The 10311-nt window shown below is 43.6% G+C and overlaps 1 pseudogene; it reads left to right on the plus strand.

The window, feature by feature from the left end:
• The first annotated feature begins 8441 nt into the window (after positions 1-8441).
• LOC116910294 lies at positions 8442-9063 on the plus strand (annotated as a pseudogene).
• The last annotated feature ends 1248 nt before the right edge of the window (positions 9064-10311 follow it).

Genomic DNA, 10311 nt, shown 5'->3' on the forward strand with positions numbered 1-10311 from the left:
CAGGAATTCTGCTATTCTTCAAGGATCATTCCAGTCCCTACAAAGCAATACATGAGTGGCCCATCCCCTGCATCTTCACTGATATCTATCTTTTTTTTTTTCACATGATAAGTTAAGTTTAAGAGGCATATTTTAGTGGGTCCATGAAAAGAGGAACCATCAGAACTTTAGAAACCAGCAGAACAAAGGAATCATCAGAACTTTACTAAAGAAGTTAGAAATGATTTTATTCTAGAAGAATCAACAAATGTCCTCATTTTGCACAGCAGTGCCTAGGAGTCTTCAATTACCCTTAGTAAGCCTACTGTACTAGAATGGGCATGTTAATAAGCTCCCTGGGTGATGTGTAGACATGCTGTTTTGAAAGACTCCCTGTTAGCTGCTGCTTCCTGGATACTTTGAGAGTCTAGAGTACCCTACTATCATCTCTGTTGCACCAGCCCATGGCAGGAGAAGGGGTATCATTGGCAATTGTCCTCTCTATCCTCCTTCAGAAAGGACATAGGTATAGATGACATATATAACTATGTCCATAGGCACAGTAACTCAGATCGCCATGGTTCCACTTTTTCTTTTTCAGCTCAAAAAAAAAAAAAAAAAGCACATGTTAGAACTCAGTGAGAGTTGGAAAAGGTGACTCTTCCAATCTATCTTAAGTTTTCAGCAAATAAATGCATAATTTCTTCCTTTCATCTCTATCTTGTAAGGCATTGCTGTATTTCCAGCACAAGAGTTCACAGTGCCAGGGGAAGGAGAGGAGACACTGGTTGGAAACTGCCACATTGGAGCCTGGGGAGGAAAAGAGAGGCAGTCTACCTGGTCTCCTTCCAGCAAGATACTAATGAGGCTCTCTGGACAGTAGCATCCCTGTCTGAGAAACAAACTGGAAATCTGATAAGCTGTCGTGATTCATTGTAGGGAAATCTGAGGGGCCTTGAAGTGTCCACAACCTGCTGCAGGACTTTAGACTTTGATATGAGGTAAAAAGCAGACAGGGAACAAAGAACAACCCATGCCCATGTCACCCTTCACTTTCTTGCCTGCTGACAGTTTCTCCTCCATGAGAACCGATGCCTACCTGACTGCTATCCTCTGTGGGCCCATATGCAAGGGCCTGCATAGGAGCCAACAAGAATAATAAATCTGGAGGCATCTAATTGGATCAGCAGCTCCAAGACATGCACTACAGCAAAGACAGAATGAGGATCTGCACTGAGGAGGAAGAACCAGGGCTTTCTGGATTCTAGATTGCTCCATGTAAATTAGAGGTCTCGTGCCCTGGGCTCGGATGAGTCAGTTCAGGCCCTGGAGCTGCAACTGGATGGAACCACAAGATTCCATATGTTCTAGATCTGTGTTATCAGGAAGTGCGTCATGATCCCCTCATCATGAATTCAAGTCCCACAGGCTTAAGTGATTGACTAAGGTAAGGTCATTAGCCTAAGACTATGATAAAGGGAAGTGAGCTCTGTGTATCTCTGCCTTCTAATGCTGGCTTTCCATAGCATGAAGAAGCCACAAGTAGCAGTGTTGTGTCCAAAAACATAAGGATGAGTTGAGTGCACATCCAAGATTGCTGTGTTCATCTCTGATGCAACTCATTCCTGCCCAGGCCAAAATCTCTTTCCCCAGGAAGCCTCTCCAGACCCTACTCACTCCCACTGAACTCCTGTGGACCCTACAAGCAGCCTTTGAGAAGTCAGTTCAGAGTTGGAAGACTGTCCACAATGCTAGGGATGCCACATGTCCTCATGAGACTGTAGGGTTCTGAGGTAAATACTCTACTTCACGTGCCCTTTTCCTTTTCACAGAGCCCAGGAATGTCCAGTGTATATAGCAGTTCATTGCCTCTGAATCACTCAAAGATTGCCCTATGGTCTTTAAGCAAAAGCAGCCCAGGTAAGGGTAAGATACAGGGAACTTGGAAGGGCCCATTTCCGGTGGCAATTCTTAATCCCTGCCTAAAAAGGAAAGGGAGTATGTTTCTTGCACCTGCACCTGAGGAGATGTTGCCATTGTTCCTGTTTCTGAATCCACCCCCTTGTCTCCCAGCAAGCGTAATTCCTGGTACAAGTGTAGGTGTTCACTGAACGCATCAATATGAAGGCTGATATCTGATGGTTCATTTTTCAAAGTGACCAGAGCCATCTTAAGTTGTAAGACAGATAACCAGGAAGCACCAGGCCCTGCTAGAGTCTGCCAGTGTAGCCAGCGAGCTACCTCCACCACCTCTCTAAGTTCAGAGTAGAAAATAATGAACCATCAAGCTTGTCTTACAAGCTTCTGACATACCCAGGCCACCGTCCCAGAAAGCTTTACAATAAACAAATTGTAAAACATTAAATATAGAGATGACGCTGTCGGTGACTTTTGTTGGGGAAATGAAAAGGACAGAGAGAAAGAGAAAACCCAGATGAATGTAAGATTGCACCTTCCTGATTACTCAGCCAAAGAGGAGGGGCTGAAGGAGTTTGTGATGTTGAGGGTTAAAACCCGTTCTCTCACCCACTCAGCACAGTAGCCATTCTAGACTGAGGACTGACTTTGCCAGGACATAAACTGCTTTGTGTTCTCTACTTTAGTTCTCTAATGCCTTTTATAAAGTTTATTTCTCATAGTCTGGAAAAAAGAAAAATGAAAGACTCAGAGAAGGTAGAATTGAATGATGGAATATAGAGGAACATATCAATCATTACCTTCTTATCCTTCACACCATTCTTGTCCTCTCTTGCTCTGGTCTATACTAACAAGAGTTGCAGTATATGATGACCAGAGGGACCAGCACTTGCAGAATGCAAGGATTCAGCAGTGGCATTAGCTGGCAGCTATATCCTCCAATAGACTCTTTCCCTCTGCAATGCCCCAATGAGTCCGAGTAACTACAGCCCCCAGTAGTGTCAAGTACCATGAGCTGCTGGGCTGTAGAACTTCTGTTTGGGTTTCTCCAGCCATTAAACAGTATTAGCTTCCTGCTGTTCCCAAACTGTGGAGTAGCTAGTTTTCCTCTTTGTGCATCTCTTAGCCCATCCAGTGCCTTTGCAATGTATCCCAACTGGTGGTTTCCCTATGTTTGGAATACTTAGCATGATTTCAGATATTTGTGTCTAAACTTAGACTGACAGAAGAAAAAAGACCGAAAAAGGAGAGCATGGAGCAGAGGAATGGTAAAAGAATGGAGAAATGCCTGCTATGCACAAAAGCAATGATTAGCTCTCACTGAACATGGAAATAAATCCAGAGGCCCTTGCCTCTGCTCCAAGAACACTGTTTCTGAGATAAGCAAAAGAATCCTTTCTGGAGGAACACTAGCTTTTTTATCCCTACTTTCGGAGCATCCTGAAATCTCACACGTAGCCAAAAAGACGTGTTCTCAGTAGAATAACCTCACATTTTCATATCTATTCCTCCTGCTTAAAGATGAGGTTGCCCATTGCCTGAGCATCTGCAACTCTGAGCGTCCTCAACTCTAAGCCCTGGACTTGTTGAGCATGTACTGCAAAGGGGCAGGAATTGTCACAGTTTCTTCTAGGGTTGAGATCACTTGTTTGTCTATAAAGAAGAGTTAGTGATGAAGCAGTTGGCTTTAGTTTGAAGATTCTAGCTCCAGATATCTTCTTCACTCCCAACTTAATCAGAGACAGATTGAGTTCACGAACAGTGACAGAATGCAAGGGGTTTAGGAAGGCTCCACAGGGCTTGGCTAAGTAGTTGCTGAATGCTGGGGGACCCTCAGTATCTTCAGTCATGGAGAGTTCTCAGCATCTTGTCCCTCCCTCTGGCCTGAGGCAGAGAAGGGCATTCTTACCTCCTCTGTACTGCCAAAGACACTCATTTCCTCTCTAGGCTCTTTTTTAATCGTTTCTCTTCACCTGCGTTTTTTTCTCCTTTATCCCCTGCCTTACACAAGATATCTTCATCTTAACAGAACCAAATATGTGGTCCAGGAATGGGGATGTACAACAGGTGGGGATAAAACCAGAGATTAGGGTTATAAGGGTTAGCATTTTTATAAGAATTGAAGAAGACCCTGCATAAGGGTATAAGGCCAAATCCCATTCAGAGCCAGTACCAAAGACATGCGTGTAATCTGACAGTTTCCTAACTTGTAGAAATATCTCTAAAGATTCAGCCAAGGGGTGGTGACCAAATGCCAATGGACTTTCTTCAGAGCAATGGCATGACAGATTATGTGAGGATGAAGAGGTCAATAGAAATCCAATAAACAGTGCCCAAAAGGTTGATCATGGAGTTAGGCCTTATCAAGGAAAAACAGTTTCTTCTGGAATCTCTACCACTCCCCTATACAGGCATGCACTCAGGCATCCCCAGATACACAGTCTCAAGTGACATCTAAGAATATCCACAGCTTGGAAACTTACTAAGAAATACAGAGTGCTGTCCTGTTTCATTTTGTCCTCTAGAATGAAGATTGAAATCTAAAATCATGCTTTGCTTGGATCTACACTTCTTGCCTTTGCTTTATGGTAGAAGAGCATTAGGCAGATTCCAAAATCTTAACTGTTACTTGTCTCCTCCCATCATACTCTCTATCCCAAGAAAGTTTGATGAGTTGCCTTAATAGGTCTCTCAAAGTGCTCATGGGATTGCCATGAACACACCTGCTAGCTGTGCTCCATTAACTCCATGTCCCCTCACGCTGTTCAGATCCTCTTTTGTTTGTTTGTTTGTTTTGTTTTTGGAGCTGAGGACCGAACCCAGGGCCTTGCGCTTGCTAGGCAAGAGCTCTACCACTGAGCTAAATCCCCAACTTGTTCAGACCCTCTTACCGAGAGTCATCAAGTACTCTCACAGTCTCCAGAGGAGTCTCCAGGGTCAGGATGGGACATTCTGGAAGCACAGAAATAGGAGTCCAACTGGGAAGAAGGGTGCTAACAAAACTGAAACTGCTATCTAAATATAAAAGTTGAGTTTCCAGTTTTGGTGTTTCTGGAAGCACTTTAGTTTATATCTAAAACTAGATACTAGCATAGAGATTAGCTGTAGCAAGACATAACCGTAGGGACCTGTATAAGCAAGGCCAAAAGCCCAGAAATCATGGAGAGCTGGAGTATAGAGGTCATAATCAAAACTGCTGGTCTTCCCTTCATGAAAAAAGACAGTGAAGAAGACAGCTGTCTCTAGCTAAATGGCATGGCTTTGGTCTCCTAGAGTGTAAATCTTCAGTTAGGGAAGGTGTCTGGGCAAATAGGACTGGATGGGCTGGGCAGATGGCAAAATGCAATGGAAAAATAGCCATGTATAGCAAGTTTACACATCAAGATAGAACAGCTTGAGGAAAACTTATTTGGGATGGAACAAAATATGGTTTATCTTACGGAAAGGACTCAAGCATGGTGATGTCTAAGAGTATTTGCCAGAAGGAATTTAGAAAGCCCAGACCTTCCTTGCCTCTGAACGTCTTCTATAGTTAGTGATTGGACTCTATGTGAGCTGTGTACACTAAAGATGAATTTCCTTCAAAGCACTCCGGCTGACAGAGTAGTAGAAAAAGAGTCGAGCTAGATTAAGGCAGAAATAAATGAGTATAAATTATGTGTCAGATAGTTTATCAGTTCGAGTGGGAGAATTAATCTGCAATATGTTTGTCTCTGAGTGGAGAGTACAGACTGTAGCGGTGGCAGCAAGGCGGCACTGGGGTTGAGAAATGGTTCAATTAAAAGAGTCAAGACTCACCTCTGTGAAGGCTCCTGCATCATCATTAATTCAGCCACATTACCTTCTGCAAACATTGCACAAGATCCTGTTTGCAGCTTCCAATGACTCCGAGAGGGGGGCCAGCTGCCAGCAGGACTGTTGGGGCTCCTTAGGGAAATTAGTGATTTTCCTACTTGACCAGATCCTAATTTAACCAAGTCCTGCCCAGAGCAGCTGTAACTGTTTGTGTTACATAATCCTGAAGGAGTGTGAGAGGAAAGATGAAGACACTGCCGTAAAACAAACAAGACGGGACAGTAATTAGCTACCCAGGAGAAGCCAACATTTCTCCATGGATCAGGGATGGGCCCCTGACACTATTTGTTTATAAGAGCTCCCGGGCTGTGCTTACATGGGTTGTCTCTGTACCACCTTTCAGTAGTACTAATCCAGATTCCTCAGGTATGAAACCCATGAGTATCACCTGGCAGCTCATTAGAAATGAAGACCCCAGACCTCCTCGATCAGTCTCTGCATTTTAATAGTATTGCCTGATGGCTTGCAGGCTTGTTTATAGCTAAGATGTGCTCTAACAGAACTTCTCCTTGGTTTTCTTAGAAATCTTCCTGCTTCCCTTTCTGTGTGTGCCCACCAGTGTTTAGGATATGAGTAGTTGGAGAGTACCTGGGTCCTGGCATAAATTTCTCCTTACTTCTGGGTTCTCATGTGAAAGAGAAATATCAAAGGATTGTAGTTGAGTAGGAGACTCAACACAGAAAGAAGAGACGAGAGGAAAGACAAAGGTGTAAAATTAGAGAAATTAAGAGAGACAATAGAAGGTATAAGTCAGGACTACTGAGCCAGTGCCTAATATTTTCCAGAGCAGAATTCTAATGATGCTGGCTGGTAAAACAGACCCTGAGCCTAGCAAGTCCTCCTCATCTCAAAGAATGTCTAGGTAAGCACGAACAATGAGGGCCATTCTGCTTCATTTTCATACACACAGAAATAAATACCCAACAGACACATGTTAAAGCATCTGACAGCCCTTCCAAAGAACCAAGTGAGCCTTAGAAATGCATCATTTGTGGATATGAGGATAGAAGGGAACCTACTTTTAAAATCACTGTTCTATTGCTATGAAGAGACACCATGACCAAAGCAACTCTTAAAAAAGAAAGTATTTAGTTGGAAGCTTGCTTACAAGTTCAGAGGGTTAGTCCATGCATGACATTGGAGCAATGTCTGAGAGCCACTTCCTGACCTGCAGGCCAAGAGAGAGAACTAGGCCTGGCATGGTCTTTTGAAACCTCAAAGCACACTCACAGAGACACACTTCCTCCAACAAGGCCACACCTACTCTGACAAGTCACACCTCCTAATCCTTCTCAAATAGAACTACTCTCTGATGGCTAAGCATTCATGTATATGAGCCTATGGGGAGTTTCCCAGTCAAACCACCACACCACTAAGATAAGTGCGAGAAAGGAGGTGACTTTGGTTCTTATCACTAAAGACATAGACATTAGATGCACAAAAGAATGCAGAGAAGTCAAAGCAGTCATTTCTCTTGGCTTTCTTGGAAAACTGATATGTAGAATTGTCAAGGAGAAAATATTCCCCAGTCTGGACTTACCTGAGATGGTGTACTGATTGGTTTTGTGTGCCAACTTGACACAAGCTAGAGTTATCACAGAGAACAGAGCCTCCTTTGAGGAAATGCCTCCATGAGATCCAACTATAAGGTATTTTCTCAACTAGTGATCAAGTGGGGAGGGACCAGCCCATTGTGGATGATGCCACCTCTGGGTTAGCAATCCTGGGTTCTATAAGAAAGCAAGTTGAGCAAGCCAGGGGAACCAAGCCAGTAAGCAACACCCTCCATGGCCTCTACATCAGCTCCTGTCTCCAAGTTCCTGCCATGTGTGAGTTCCTGTCCTGACTTCCTTTGGTGATGAACAGCAATGCAGAAATGTAAGCGGAATAAACCCTTTCCTTCCCAACTTGCTTCTTGGTCATGATGTTTGTACAGGAATGCAAACCCTGACTAAGACAGATGGGCAAAGGAGCAGAAGTCTCCATTTATTCTAGGCAAAAGGAGGATTACATTGCAAAAAAAATGAGGATAAGTTTGTGTGTTCCAAGTGTGCTGCAAGAAATTCCACACACAAAAAGGTTTCCCAAGCTCTATTTTTGAGTCTTGCCTTCCTGGCCATCTCTTGATAGCTGTTTGAAAGAGGTGTCAGTGATGTAGAAAATACTTTTGGCCAGCTCAGGCTGCTAGTCCATAAGGATCCTGAGCAGAGGTAACCAACCTGTCAGTATGCAGTTATCAAGCAGTAGCCACTGGAGCTTCCTCCCCCACATCCTAAAGATGCAAAGCACATACTTATACACACACAGAAAAGAGAGAGAGAGAGAGAGAGAGAGAGAGAGAGAGAGAGAGAGAGAGAAACAGAGACAAAGAAACAGAGACAAAGAAACAGAGAGACAGAGACATAGACAGAGAGACAAACACACACATCTATTCACAAGATTATATTTTCCTTTATGTGTACAAAGTGATGGGTTTCATAATGACATCTTAATTCCAAATTTATGTGAAGATTAAATGACATTATACACAGGGCAACTCCTTAAAAAATTCAAACTGTCAGTTCTTTGTTGAGCTAACCATCCCTCATACTGTGAGTCTATCATCAATGAAAATGCAAGCATGGGACAAAAAGGATTGTGGGAGAAAGGCTTCTTCCTTTCCTCTGGCAGCAGCTTTCAGGTGATCCAAGATGGGTGCATGTAAATACATTTAGGAGCTGTGGAGAAAGAAGCAGTCTGACATGATGTGCTTTCTTCTGAAGGTCCGCTGCTGGCAATACCGCCAGCTCTCCTCTGCACTGCACAGGGCTCCCTGCCCTACCTGGCCCAATAAAGCATGAAGACTGGGATACAAGGCTAAACAAGGTTTTGTCATTTGTAAGATTCATGTCCAATGTAGTGGTCACAAACACTTGGCTCCTAAGGGTACAACTTATGGCAAGTCTGTCTGTCTCCCATGGTGTTACCCAACTGAAATTTTCCCGAAGCCTTCAGTCTGTTGCTGAGGAGAGAGCTGGGTGCCATTGTGGGGCTTTGAGAGTCCTGAATTCCTATTGGGTTGGTGAAGATTCCATATATAAATTTTTGTAGGTTATCATCATTGATCCATTCCATAAAGCTATCAGAAGAAATCCTGACACTCAGTGGATCACCAAACCAGTCCACAGGCACAGAAAGATGCATGAGCTGACATCTGCAGACTGCAAGAGCTGTGGCCTTGGAAAGGGCCACAAGTTCCACCGAACTCTTGGTGGATCTCACCAGGCAGCTTAGAGAAGGCCCAATACTCTCCAGCTCCACTGCTACCCCTAACACACGTCATATTTGTAAAAATCATAACCAATTAGCAATTTAGAACAGTCAAAATAAACAAAGAAAATGCAAGCATGGTGCAGACATTCTAGTACATTCGGGGTGTCATTTTTCTCACCTAACTTCATCCAGTCATTCTATGCAGTTGTCCTGGCAGAAGATTGATGACATGATCACTTTTGACACTGGAAATATTTGGTCTCAGGAAGAAGAGAAGTACACAGGCTATGTCAAAGCATGAAACCCCTATTTCTCACCCCCAGCCCAGGGGCAGAGAGAAAAGACAGAAACCAGATTCTAGATAACATCTACAAGCAGGAAGTTCTAGAGTCAACATAAGGAGCTCTCAGCCTTCACCCTTTGTCACACAGAAAGTTCTGGCTGCTGCTAGGACTCGGAAACAGCACAGAAGCCAGCTGAGTCCCTGAAGCCCAGCTGGTCTTTGTGTGAGCACTGTGGAGAAATTCTGTTGCTTCCTTGCATTTGGGCATTTGGCAGCTTGCAACCGGTCATTTGATGACTGTCTTGCAGAAACGACATATGCCGTGCTTTTGTGCTTTAAAAAAAAAATCATCTAGCTTACTCCACTTGAACCCCTTTGAACACGGCAAGACATCTCTAAAACCATCAACCCAGGCAGAGGGATCATGGGTACAGAGGTGGGTTAGAGTGCCTGTGTATCAGTTAGGCTTCTTAGACCCAGCATGGGATCTACCTTGGAGTAAGTACAAATGGAAGATAAGGACCAATAGCTCTCAGAGTCCAGGAGAGAAACTGGGGACCTGAAGCTTAAAGAATGGAGTCCAGAAGAAATAGAAAACCAAAGGATACAGCAGTGCAGATCGCCCTAGTTACAAAAGAGATTGTGTTTGGAGACTGATTCCAATCCTATATCTCTGAAGAATGTAGTAAAATATTTTCTTCTATTCCTCTTTCTCCACAAAGAAAGCATAAGACACATCTAGTGATCATGCCTGACTACATCTGCTCCCAACACCGCTACACTGACCCCATCCCAAGTAGGTGTTGGAGACACTGGAACTTGTTTGCAAACTTGAGCATGAAAATAAGAGGCAAAGATTAAACTGGACTTCAAGATTTTGGTCCCAACAGCCAGCAAATGATTGTACTGAGATGTGGAAAGGACCAAGGAGCTGGCAGAAATTGGTGTACCTAGCCAATTATCCATCATTTTCTAACTCGAGTCCCATGAAAACTGAGATATTGTTCCTTTGCATCAATTTTTCT

Source organism: Rattus rattus, chromosome 9, assembly GCF_011064425.1.
Source record: "Rattus rattus isolate New Zealand chromosome 9, Rrattus_CSIRO_v1, whole genome shotgun sequence".
NCBI lineage: Eukaryota > Metazoa > Chordata > Mammalia > Rodentia > Muridae > Rattus > Rattus rattus.